General features: G+C 41.3%; 1 protein-coding gene across 1 annotated transcript in view; it reads left to right on the forward strand.

The window, feature by feature from the left end:
• Positions 1 to 13,974, forward strand: part of igfbp3 (insulin-like growth factor binding protein 3) — a 57,066-nt gene that overhangs the window by 37,643 nt on the left and 5,449 nt on the right. The window lies entirely within an intron of this gene.

Genomic DNA, 13,974 nt, shown 5'->3' on the forward strand with positions numbered 1-13,974 from the left:
AAAATTCAATCTGGATTCACTCTGGATGTACGACGATGATTGGGGCTGCCAGTCTTAGACAGAGAGCACATCCAGACACAAAACGTTAAAATTCTGCCTTCAGCTTTATTACTTGCACAGGATACAGTTTTTTTTAAAAGGTTTACTGTAATGCTTTGCTAGTCCTAGTCTTCATAACTTGTGGAATCCAGAAGGCTGTCAACACTGTGCGACCTCTGACCTCCTTAAAGAAGACAGCACTGGCTTTGGCCATTTTTAAAGATGTTGGGAGAGTTTTGGTTCTGAAAAGATTTGTCCCATTTAAATCTTTAACTTTCCACTATCATGATGAATATGTGGTTTCAAGCATGTGTTGGTTGTTTGCAGTGTGTATGTTGCTGGTAAACTGAGATCCCGAGCACTGAAGGAGCAGTCTAAGCGCCGTTACCTCGACTGCACAGAAACCTATTTTTAGCAGTAGTTATATGAATTGGCCCAGTATCCCAGTTCAGGCCATGCATGCCCAACACTGACCCTCTCATTACACCCCTCACAGCCTCTCTCTCTGTCACTCTCAGTCTCTCTCTCTCTTATTCATCATTTCACCCACCCATCATTAGCCCCATTGTGCTCTGCCTACAGTCATCCACCCGTCTTTTGTTCTGCCTGCCCGCTCCATCATTCTGTCCATCCTGCCCTTCCGCCCACCTGGCTTTTCCTTCCTTGTTTGGCCAGGAATCACCCCGCAGAGGGCTTGTGAATGGGACGACAGTGTCTGTGCCTCCTCTCTGTGTACTCTAAGAGTTTAGTGTGTGTAGGGGTGTGTAAAGAGGAGGAGGAGGAGGAGGAGGAAGAGGCAGTGGGTTAAGGATGTGAGCCAGGTGCCTGCGTACCCTTATCCCTCCTCCCTCCCTGGGTTCTGACAGTGCCAGGGCCCATAAGGGCTGACTTATTGAGCGTGACTCAGAAGGATCTGTGGAAACGTACACACCGACCACAATGGCTTTATAATAACTGGCCAACCTTCAGGGACCCAGACAGCTATTTTCACTCTGTCTCTCGCCTTTGCTCTCTTCCCTCCCTGGATTTCCAATCCTCCTAGGCTTCCTTCTCTCCAGGGAATACAGAACCATGAAATATATATGAATAAAGCAGCTATCAAGGCCTGAGAATTTTCACCATAGACAGTCACCCATTAGTTTCTGAAGAACATGAAGTCCAGTGATGACTGTCACCATACTGGGAATGATTGAACAACTTTAAAGAAGCTGTAATTCAGACTGTAAACCTCCTGGCTAACTGCTAAAAAGCACCCACCTGTCAGTCATCTCTGCCTCCCCCCAAATTATGCCAAATTATGCATCACTCTTAGCCTTGATGTAATCAAAACAGATCGTTTATTTTTAAAATTCTCAATATGTGCAATTTTACGAGCTGTATAGAACAGATCCATGTTTGAAGCAGGCTGTAAACATGCTTAAATCAGCCATAAGAATGGACTTTTTAATGGGGATTCCTTGACCACATCATCTAAACATTAGGGCTGCAAACAGCAGCCGGCTAAATGATAAAATGTGGACATCAAATTAGCCAGGTCAGGAGTTATGATATGGTTAATTCTCTAACTTTTTTTAAAAATAAAGCTGTTCCTGAAATGTCTGCAGAATGATCTTATACTACTGTTATGAAGGCTGCTGCCACAAAAAGTCTCTGTGGGTTAAATTAATGGAGCCTTCCTACCAGCGCTGCCCACCAACACCTCACTGGACATATCCATGAGAAGCTAGCAGAGGTGGAAAAGTACCAGACTATTGTACTTGTGTAAAAGTACAGTTACTTTGTCTAAAATGGACTTACAATAAGTAGAAGTAAAAGTTCTGGTCTATAAATGCACTCCACTAAAAGTAAACTGTAAGTCATTTAAAGTTTAGTTGAAGAACTGAGTACTAAGTAGCTGCTTCTGATAACTGAGGAGCTTTCACAGTGTTAAATATGATCTTCTCCCAGTATGCAATATCAATCAATCAATCAGTCAATCAATCATTGTATAGCACTTTTCAGACACAGAACAAGTGCTTTACACACAAACAAACATCAAAAGAAAAATGCATGAGTTTAGCCCATCCCACCCTTTACCCCACCTCATCCTTCTCCATGCTCCCCCACCCTGTAGTCCAGGGGTCATCAACTACACTTGTACAAGGGCCAGCTTTTTTGAAACGGGCACTTTGGGGGCCAAACTTTTAATTAAACCAAAGAATTTTCTATATTTATATTTTATTTATTCGTTTATTTATTCATTTATTTATTCTTTTACAGATTTTTATTTTCTTTTGTATGTACAGTGCTTAACAAATTTATTAAACCACCTGTCATATTTGTCTCAGAGACCATCCAGCATCATGAAGTGCTTTAATGCAGACTCTTCCATTTTCAGTCAGCTCTCTAAGTTTTACCATTGTGAACAGGAATGAAGAATTTCAAACTGAATTCACCCAAATTTGAGCCGGCTCACTGGGCTTCTCTGAGAAGTCAGAAATTAATCAAGCATAACATTCAACCACTAAAACTCATTTTTCTGTTCAGGAATGCAAGTAAACAACTATAATTTGACATATTAATCAAGAAATATGAATGTACTTTACTATGTTTTCAGTTTTTTGTAAATCAGTAAATTTGAAAATTCATGGATAACATAATAATTATATTTTAGCATTATGAATATCATTTGGGTTAAAGAGCTTCTACATATTGGTGTATTAACCATTGCAGAAAGGCAAAATAAAGGCAAGGCAAATAAGTTATTCATAATTAGAGGCAGATATGATTTGACTGCAAGCTGACACATTGGAGATGTTTATTAGTTGGCGGAAGACCTGCCAGCTCCCTATCCTTGTCTATTTCCAGATTTATAGTACCTTAGAGACAGAAAGTTAAATGTGGCAAAGGTCACAGATTTGCTTCAAAAAGATGGCAGTTACCAAATGACTGAGGTCACTCAGACTTAGTCCAATACTTTCCACAGACTATCGATTTCTTGCAGGACATGACCAGTGAGCCTTTAAATTAAAGAGAGAGATTTCTTGTTGAATTATCTAGAAGCTTTTCAGGTATGTGACTAATGCAATGACCAACAGCTATGGTCATGATTGCTTGTATGAAAGGGCTTGTGTTTTGAAGGCACTGGAAATACTTTCAATTGGAATATGTTAAATTCTTTGGGTTTTATTTCCTATTTGGCCTTGGAATGCCTCAGGATTGTTTGGACAGAGCTGAGAAATGTTGCTTGAGAGAGGGATGTCTGGGTTTCTTCACCTGCTGCCAATGCGACCCAACCTCAAGATGGATGGATGGATTATGGACGGATGGACAGAAATCTGTATCTTTGTTAATCTTTTGGCCTGATTACTTAAATGTCAGCAGGTACCCTTTGTAGTCTTAAAAGAAAAAGTCAGTCCGAAGTCAGCTGATTTCAAACTGATGTCTCAAATCTCTTTGCTGTTGGGAAACTGATGGATTTTCCATAAAAATAATGTATACTTGAGGGAGGCATCTTAAAGAGACACTTAAACAAACATATCCAAGGTTTAAATTTAGTCTGATGAAACACTCAGCTGACCATTTTTGGAAAGCATTTCTATTATTAGATAAAGTCCTAAATATATTCTGTCTAAAAGCGTCTACCTGTTCCCTCCATGTTACCACCTCCAGGCACTACTTCTATTGATAATTGAGGCTCCTATTTTAGAGCCTGTGTGGCCCCATTCTTCTTAAACAAACATTTCTTCTTTCTGGAGATGAATTCGCCCAGACTCTCATTAACTAAACATATATTTTTGTAGAAAAAGCAATATCCTGCAGCTACTCCCAACACTGAGGTGCACTTGCAAACAGCATGCATAGATGCACCTTCTCTCACACAAATACATACATGCGCCCCTATACACACACTCACACACATTGCATTTTATGAGCTTATGTTTATCCTGTGGTCGTACCAGGCTCTTTTTAATGTCCGTGAAGCCCAGCGGCGCTGCTATTAGCTATAAAGACCGACATCACAAGAGCACGCATTCATACGCACAACACACGCCCCATAAAGGTAGCATTATGAACGCACGGGGCGGATGAAATGTGCTTTTTTAGAGACGACCTTGTGGACCACGCAGGACCAGAGGAAGGCTGAGTATCTGGGCCACGAGGTCTGAGGTGACCCCTGAGCTGAGGTTTAGTCTATGTGGTTCACAGGGCTAGGATTAGTAAAGGAGCACACCTCCAAAAAAACATGTTTTGATAATCTACTTCGCACCTCACATTGCTCCAGGACACCAGGATTTAGCTTCTTGATTGAGAACACCGACTATTTTCAGTTTTGATTCTGGATAGGTATGGGGGATTCAAGAGGTTTTAACATGTTGAAACTTTTGTAGTAGCAGTAGTAGTTTTTATTCAATCATCACACAAACTACAGAAAGTATACACAGTTTAACAGAGTCTGCTGTCATGTAATGAGTGTGACTGACCAGGCTGAAATAAACTGCCTAGTAAAACCGACATAAACCTACATTTTTGAACAATTTTTAGTCTTATTTGGCTCCTCAAGCCATTTTCAAATTAATGTCTCAACCTTACCCTACTTTCCATCACACACCGCCCTCTGACACACACACACACACACTGAGGAGGAGAAAAGGTGTACAGCAAGGGTGCACCTCCTCTTTTTCCCCATAGTTCTTTGTAAACTTTACAGATGAACACACTGCATGTTGTTGTGCAGCTTAAATGTCATCAACCATTTCTGATGACATTCAAAGTTAGGTTTAGTCTTAAAGATAAACAACAATAATAACTTCCTATTGAAAGCTCACTGTTATCAGTTGCTGTGACTCTCCTAGAAGATCATTTGATTTGGAATTTCCCCTTGCGGGACTAAAAAAGGAACATCTTCTCTTATCAGGCTGCAGACCTCTATGGTGAGGCATTCGGCTACAGACCTCTACAATGGGGCAACTTCAACTATGGGCTAGGGAGTGACGTAGGGTTAGGATTAGCATTAATAAGCACTCGGACAAGGTGCTGCAGGAAAACACTCACCCAAGATCAGCCTGGCTTTACTGAACGTCCACCTGTGATGGCAGCAACGTCACCTCCTGAACATTTTTACATGCAGGAGACTCTCAAACTTTGCATGAACGGTGCTCAGTTTTCTGACTGCTGATGGTGATATCAGACAGATTTTTATTGTGGATAGGGAAATGACAAAACTTTTGCCTTTTGTTTCCATCAAACAATACAGAAGTGGTGGCATGAAGTGCTCCAGGACATATGACTATCATGGCAGTGTGCCTGTTGGGAATACAAAATTATGTTCTCTATTAAGAAGGATAAAATGTTGAGTCTAAAAATGGGTCCATTCAGTTCGACGGTGGCTTTAATAACTCTTTAAAGGTGTATTTCTGGTGTATTTCTGTTCTGGTTGACAGAAGCGTAGCTTCTGCCTGAGCTATCTGTCAATCAAATGAGACACACCAATCAGTCCATGGTGAGGTTTTTCCTAAATATAATTTAAACCACTGTGGTACAAAAAAATTCATCCCCCATACAGTGAGAGTAAATGAAGACACTAGCTAATGAGACACGTTTTTTTTTTTTTTTTTTTTTTTTTTTTTAAATCAAGCTGTAAACCAGTTTATTTCTAGTGTAAAAACCGGCTGTTTAAGAGGTGTCCAGACGGGACCTCCGGTGTTCCTGAAGCCAGCCTCAAGTGGACACTCGCGGTATTGCAATTTTTTGCACTTTTGCATTGGCTTCATTTTTCAGGACCAGAGGTTGCCACTTAATTTAAATGCATGGTCCCTTTTAGTTTAATAATACTGAAGTATAAAAATTTTACCTCAAAATCAAAGAAATACTCAAATCTTAATTCAGGCTATATCATCTAGCTCTACCCAGCATTTATGGTTAATAATGATAAACTTTAGATCCATACGTATCATTCATTTGCCCCCAGGAAAAATAAAAGCATGTGTTTTTACTCAGTTAATGGTGCATGTTAGAGACAACCTTGCAAAGCAGTGGATTGGCCACATTCCATTTCTGTCATCAGGCAGATCCATCTTGCAAAGTTTTAAACTAGAACGCCTGTGCCAGGGACCTGACCAATCAGCACCATTTGAGGAGGAGGAGGCAGTAGCTGTGGACGAGGTTTAGCCGTTAGCAATGGCTGCCGCCAGTATAAAGTTAACTCAGCTGTAGAAGACATTCCTTTATTAGTCCCACAAGGGGAAATTCACAGTTAACACTCTATTGTTATACATGCTACACACACATAGGCTGAATTACATTCAAATACACATGCACAAACAGGATCTCCATGGACATGCACTAATGGAGAGATGTCAGAATGATGGCCTTGCTGCTCTCGTGAGCTGTTGGGGGTTCAGTGCCTTGCTCAAGGGCACTTAAAGTGGCCTGGCGCCTCTCTTACCTCTCCAGGTACCAGACCAAAGTCCAGATATGGTCTGACTGGGACATGAACCGGCGGCCCTCCGATTCCCAGCCCAAGTCCTTCCAGACTGAGCTACTGCTGCAGTCTGTAGATGTAGTACAGTAACAGTTTAATCACATTTATTTGTTAAAACAAGAGCAAAGAGCCACACTGGAACCTTCTCCTGGCAGAGAAGATGTTTTTGCATTTCTCCAACCAGCCTTGGCGTGAGTTTTATCCAACAACAAACTCCACCATTCATAAACGACAGCAGCGCCTGCCTGTCGAGCTCAGGTTACTACTGTAACTGTAAATGCCTGCTACATCATTTTGTCTTGTCGCTCTGATTGGCTCGTCACGACCCTGACGGACAGAACGTCTGTCCAATCCCCTTCTGGGAAAATTTTTTAAATTCTTGCCATTCCAAAACACTTTCCAAGATGAGGTTTCCCAATATATTCATGTAATGGATATATGAAACAGGCTCTTTGGCGTGTCAGGTTATGTTAAGAGACTGACTACAGGAAATCGACTCCAACTCAAGGATGTTGCAAGTGGAAAAGTTGTTTTAAAGTCGCTAATTTATACAGTTTAAAAAAAATCCTTTTGCTCTTTGGAATTTGATGGCTGCAGCCATAAATCCAATCCTTTGCTTAAAGGTGATACGTTTGACATTTTGGGTGCATTATTCCTTTAAGGTTTTTGTTGCCACTAGAGAAAGAAGCAGTGCAGATATTAATTTTGCATGAGTAAAAGTTGTCTAAAACAATGAAAACTTTGATTCTCTCTTAGGTAGGAGGGAAGTGTCATGACAGTTCATTCCTCAGCAGACATGTGGCTTTCTTTGGCATTCTCCTACAGTCTTCATGAGTGTGTGTTTGTGTGTGTGCAGATTGAAGCCGTAAAGAAAGGATGGCTTGAGATGACTGCTAATAGTTCACAGATGAAAGAGACTGAGCGGAAATTCAAAGGTAGCCAAGCAACAGGGGAATGCACACATGCACATTTTGCTCTTCCTCTCCCTTCCACCTCTCCTTTGGCTTTTCAACCCTCACACAAACACACAGAGCGCATACTGGACTCCATCATCATTAACCAAAGCAGAGGAACACAATGTTAAGCTCCTCTCCGCGGTCTCGTCCACTGGGTCAGGGCTAAAATAGAAGCTGGCCGCAGACTCAGACGATGGCACCGAGAAGGGGAGCGGAGGGAGGAGAGAGACAGAAAAGGAAGAGAGGAAGGAAGGCTGGAGGAAAACTGTGTTCCTGAAAAGAATCCTTGGATGATGTTAGTGTGTGAGAATGGGGCGTGTCGGGCTGCGTACTCGCCCCCAGACCGCTGCAGTAGTTGTTGGTATTTTAATGGGCCTCTGTCTCTATAAAGCTGCCTTTGATCATGCTCTCAGGCTGCACGTGGATGTCGACTACACCGGAAACAGACACCTGGTCACACTCTAAATCCTGTCTGTCTGTCTGCTCGCTGTCTGTAGCTGCACAGCACTATGCAGGCTGTCAACATGAGAAAATTTTTTGTTTGTTGATCATTATTCCTCAGCTTTGGAATTTTATATGATCCCAAAATGACTGTCAGATTAAAGTGCTGATTTTCAGCATTAATTTAAGGGTGATAACATCTATATCTGATAAACTAACTAGGAACTATAGCCCCTCTTATAGAGGTGAAGTTTGCTACAAATCCTGCATCCTTACCAGATTCAGTGAGTAAATTCTGTCACCATGGGTTCTCAGTTCAAACAATAAAAAAAGATGACAAGAAGAGACACATTGCACAGCTCTGCCCAACTCTGGTGCTACTTCTGCTATGAATTACACTCCACAGGTGGCACTAAAGTTAGCACATTACCTGCAGCTGCTACAGACAGGTTAGCTAAAGGCATACATGATAAAGGTGGTCACCTTGAGTTCTACATTCAAGAGGAGCCGTGTCAAAACTCAGCAGAAGTCCAGCAGGCTATACAATGCCACATTCAGTAGACTGTTTATTACTTCCTATTCTCCTCTGCTGCACTTATGGTTGTCTTTAAAAGTTGGCCAATTGAAGAACCAACATCATCATTACAGAACATCATCTGTCTTTTCTCTCTCGTAAAAGCTTCTCTTTTTTTTTCTTCTTCCAAAACCTGTGGCTGAAAGCAGTGGTTGGCATATGCAGATGTGCTAGCAGAAGTCAACTGCACCCACACTTGCAGAGATGTCAAATATGCATGTGTATATGGAGGTCCGCTGTCTGCAGACAGGTTCCCTTGTTTTTTTCTCTCCCAGATGTGACCAAGAAGGGTCAATAGTCATCTTTTTGGGTTCAAAGTAAGCAGTTTGGGCCACTAGTGTAGCTTAGTTTGTACATGATGTGCCCATATTCAGAGGTGACAGTCTTTGATGCCCGTTTGGTGGCAGGTTTGGATCTCAGTCCTGGTGCTGCCCTTGCATATTCCCCTTCTCTCTCCTCTTATTTCTTGACTGTCTCTTGGTGTCCTATAAAATAAAGGCATAAATCCTGTAAAATATTCTATATAGAAAAAGGTAAGCAGTTTGACTTCACAGGATTTATTTTATTTGAATATCACTGCCCTGTTTTTACAAAGCAAGAGTGAATAAATTTACTTATAAACTTGGTAGACGGTTCATTTTGTGGAGCTGCAGTGACAGTGAGACAGACAGATGTGCCTCATTCCTGGCTGGTCACTTGACGCTCCGTCACTGCTCCCTCGGGGGGATGATGTTGGGTAGGAGGAGGAATAATCTAAGCCAGAGAGTTCAGCCTGGCTCGACTGATTGTGCCGTTTCATGTGAACCCCAAATGGAGCTCATAAAGTTGCCACTCTACAAAGCGTGGCCCCCTGTGGGACATCCGATATTACTGCATACATGCGTGTGACTGTGTGAGAACTTGTGAGCAAGCAGGTGTGGGGGGAGGGGGGTTTACAGACAGTACACTCAACTCCTGTTTGTTCATGTTTGCTGATGTGTGTTTATGCGTGCACATGCACGTGCTCTCGTGCATGCTTGGGCCATAATCAGCTCCAGATGATTTTGAGTGTCTGCCAGCTTCCCAGAATAGCAGCGCTGGTTTCCTTGCAGCCCTCCAACTGGCCTTGGCAAATATTTTAGCAACTCCATGTTTACCTTCACACTCCTTCACTCTCAGTCAGTCAGAGAGTCGCTCATTCCCCGCCCCTCGCCATCCTAAAGAATCTGCTTTTTCATCCTTTACCCCCACTGGACAGGAGCACATGGGTAGGGCTGGGTGACATGGACCAAAAACATTTTCACTGGACGCCAATAGAAGATATACTGTATATCTTGGTATTTTTGTCTTCTACAGAAATCTGTTGTCTCTTTACCAGAATTATAAACTTTGATAAAATTCTTGAAAATTCAAACCATACTGAAACCTGTTTGATACCATGGCATCAAAGTCCTACACAGCTAAAATTAGTCATCTCTTCATTTGTGATTATTAGAGATTTTAGCCACACTCTTACACGTGGCAAGGTTGTTAAAGTTAAATAAAACTAACTAAATAACTAAAACTAAAATTCAAAAATCATTTTAGTTAACTGAAACTGAAAATTAAGCTTTACCCAAAAAAATGAAATCTAACTAAAGCTGTATAGTGTGCTCACAAAACTAACTAAAACTAGAAAAGCACTCAGAGAGCGCAGACTTCCGCCAACATTCCTGGATCCAGACGGTGATCCAGATAACTCCCAAAATCTAATTCGCGATTACTCCCTCCCTGGTGGGTAGAGACACGGTGAGGCAGAGCATTGGTTTCACTACGTGTGGACTGTCATGGTGGAAGCACACATGGTCTCACCGGATGACTGAAAGTCATGGCAGAGGGTGAATATTCCTCTATTCCTCCCAGCATTGTGAGTAATCTCGCTACCATTCGCTGTCTTTCTCACTGTTACGCTCCGACTCGTCTCCTCAACTGGGGTGTGTCTTTCAAACTCTATAAACTCCAAAACCTTGAATAGAAACACACTCAAAAACTGCTGCTGGGATTGAAGTTACTCATGTTCGCCATCTCCTGGTGTAAAGTGGTAACAGCGCAGACCTCCGCCATTAGCCCTATCTCCCAGTAGTACAGAATCCTTTAAAAAATTCCTGGATCCAGACGGTGATCCAGATCACTCCCAACACTAATCAGTTCTGCCTTATGCCATTTCTGCCATTTCCTGAAAATTTCATGAAAATCCATCCATAACTTTTGCTTTATGTTGCTAACAAACAAACTAACAAACAAACAAACCCACCCGATCACATAACCTCCTTGGCGGGGGTAATAAAATAAAAATGGAGACAAAATATCCTTAGTTTTAGTCTTTGACACAACCATACTGACTGGCACTTACACCCAAGTCTGAGGAGTCTAAGATTGCTTGATCTGATTGGTTAAGATTTTACAAAGTGGTAGTTTTATGTCTGGAGTTTTATTCAAACATCATCATTAAGTAAATAAAATGATAAGTGAAGAGTAGCCTGTTTTAATATGTTTTTAAAATGTATGACGCTAACTCAGCCCTGACATCTGTCCGTAAAAAACTAACACTAAAACTAATAAAAACTAAACTGAAATCAAACACAGAAAGTGAAAGGAAATAAAAATGAAAGCTAATGAAAAATCCTAAACTATTATAACCTTGACACATGGTTATACAAAACATACAAAACCCTGGAATTTTGACATCGCCAAATATTGTAAAACACAGTGATATATCTATCCAGCCTATCTTTACAAATAGTGACAGAAACAGAGACGTCTAAATTACACTGGCAGCCTTTGGTAAGGTGGGTGGAACTGGAGAAGGGCAAGAGTTTCCTCACTTGTCATCAGTTCCAACCACTTTTCCAAATTTTGCCAATGTATTTGTCCAATTAAATGCTGACTCAGACTACACCAGTTCAATTGGACTTTGGCCAGAGTGCAACGCCACAGCTGATTGTCAACCGTCTGACCTGAATATGAGTGTCAGGAACAACAAATGCTCTTGTAGTGTGACATAATCTTTTGTGACGCCCCGCAACCACAACTTGACAAGATTTGCATGTCAGAGTCTTTCTTGAATCTTTGTCTAGTTTAGTACCCTGACCTGACATCAATGACATGTATCCCGATGCCTCCCAATAGGAAAGCGTTCACTCCTTATCTTCATGTAGGCCCCCACTTTTTACTCCCTTCAGGGATTTTTTGTATACCTACAGTGAAACTGTAAGTATGAGCTAGGTTAATTGGACTTTTTTTCTTAACATTATCACATTTATCCCTGGAGTTCTATCTGGTAGAGAGCAGTCATATTTTACCTCATACTGATACATCATCATCCAAAATTATTTTGCGTTCCTTCTGTAGTCCTAACTTGTATCCTGACTTGTTTTTCCGACTTCCAACTTGGAAGTGGCAAATGGAACGTCTTACCAGGTCGTATTTACAACTTATGAACTCATTCTTTCATAAAGAATTAAGTGTAGTAAAAGCTGTGATTTTGACCTGTTTCAGGGCCTTTTCTGTTTCTCAGTGCATGTTTAGAAATTGTAGACACTGTGGTTGCCTGTAGTGTGTATTAACAGTCCTGTAATGTGTGGAGTACTGCGCAATGTGTTGTTTTAACAGCTCATCAGCTAGCAGCTAGTCAATGTTAATAAAAACAGTGACTGGCTAACGTAAGAATGGCTTTTCCGGGGGCAGCCATCTTTTTCTGACTCGTCATGGTTGTGACAAAAGGAACGCAAACGTGGGAAAACGTGGTTTTCAGATGAATGTGACGTCATCACAGTTATACAACTATTATCCATAATCTCTAATCCAATCCACAATTGTTGCATTTTTTTAAAATTACTTATATTTCTGAGCAAAAGGCCACTAGCATCTTATAGAGTGCTTCTATTGTAGCTATGTTTGACACTCCTTTACCCACCTCCCTGACAACCTGTGAACTCGCGCTCAGTCACATGACAGTGATGATGTCAGCATAGCTGAGCGGTCGGGATCTCTCTTAGTGTGGCCAGGCTGTTGGCCAAGATGGGACAAGATTTTAGTTGTTAGCCTGATGTGGTGCCATTGTGAAAGACCAAATTATCATGGACGGAGCAGGCCTTTACACAGAGTGCAGCAGTTTGCCTGCAATTTTTATGCCTGACCATCCAAACGTAGCACAGATGTCCTGACTGTCCCTGTGAAAACAGTATTGTAAGAAGGCTTCAGTTTTGCATAGATATCTACTATGACTCAAGATTTTCAAGATCAAAGGTCAAAGTCATTGGGCCTGATGTTCCTTGCTTGTAAACATGATATCGGGGCGTTTACAGGGAGGGCATGGATTGGCATTTGCCACCCTTGACACTTGATTTTTTATTTATTTATTTATTTATTTATTTTTACTTTCAAAAATTTAAAGTTCATAAAGTGGTAATTGTCTAAATAATAAAGAAGTAAGTTTGTAAGAAACCAAACTGGAAACAGTGGTTGGATAGCCCAGTTTACAGAAATGTCTTCTAAGTCCAGTTGATAATGACATGATGATTCTGGGATAAAATCACAATCATTTCTTTGTTGCTCAGTTCTAGTAAACAGGATCATTGGATTGGTCTTTTACCTGCTATTTTAGCAAACATATCTCAGATTTCAAAATTTTGGTTCTCGTATGTAATGAGCTTTTAAAGTAGAAAATTTTCTGGATTTTCCCAAAAAGGTATAGATGCCACTTTATTTAGATTGGCCCTCATACACCGTCACATACTGTATTGATATAAAGAATAATTTTTTAACGTTTATCTTTTTTAATTACAAGACTGTGCAGAACTTTTAGGCATATTTGGGCCAAAATTTGAGGCTGTAGTAAGAGGTAGATGTTGCGTGTAAGCTGTATGAGGGCACCATCGGTTTGGAAGAAGGATTTGCACAACCCTTGTCGTGCTCTGGATGTCCTTGTATATTACTAGGGGCATGGAAAATAATCTGTTGAAAAAATAACAACTTTCACACCTTTAGGGCGGAGTAAGGGGTGAATGTAGTGAGTAAGCATGGCCGACGGTGCTGTCTAGGCAGGTAGTAGGGTTACCACGAGCGCCTGGTTTGGCTGTGGATGTCCAAAGGGCTCCAGAATAGCTGGCAGCCTACAGGGGTATTACCAGTGGTGAAAGGGTTTAGATGCCGTTGAGCTTGACCTTGACTGCTGAGCATGTGTTGTGGCACACTGAGCTCCTTAATGTATACACATCTAAAACATATGCACAGTACTTTAAATCAATATATCTTAAAGGCTAAATACAATGCCCAGCCCTGCTCATAATCCTGATGAATAAGGCTTGCAGATGGCATAGTCTGAGCAGCGTGCCGATTGCACGTGGATGCTCTGATCTTTCGACATTTATTACCGTCTTTCACAAGGCCAGCAGCTGCATCATGTGCACTGTTTATCTCTGATAGATTCTGCTCATAAAATCTCAGCGACAGCTCCAGACAGCAGGGCATTCCTCTCCATG

Source organism: Cheilinus undulatus, linkage group 7, assembly GCF_018320785.1.
Source record: "Cheilinus undulatus linkage group 7, ASM1832078v1, whole genome shotgun sequence".
NCBI classification, from domain to species: domain Eukaryota; kingdom Metazoa; phylum Chordata; class Actinopteri; order Labriformes; family Labridae; genus Cheilinus; species Cheilinus undulatus.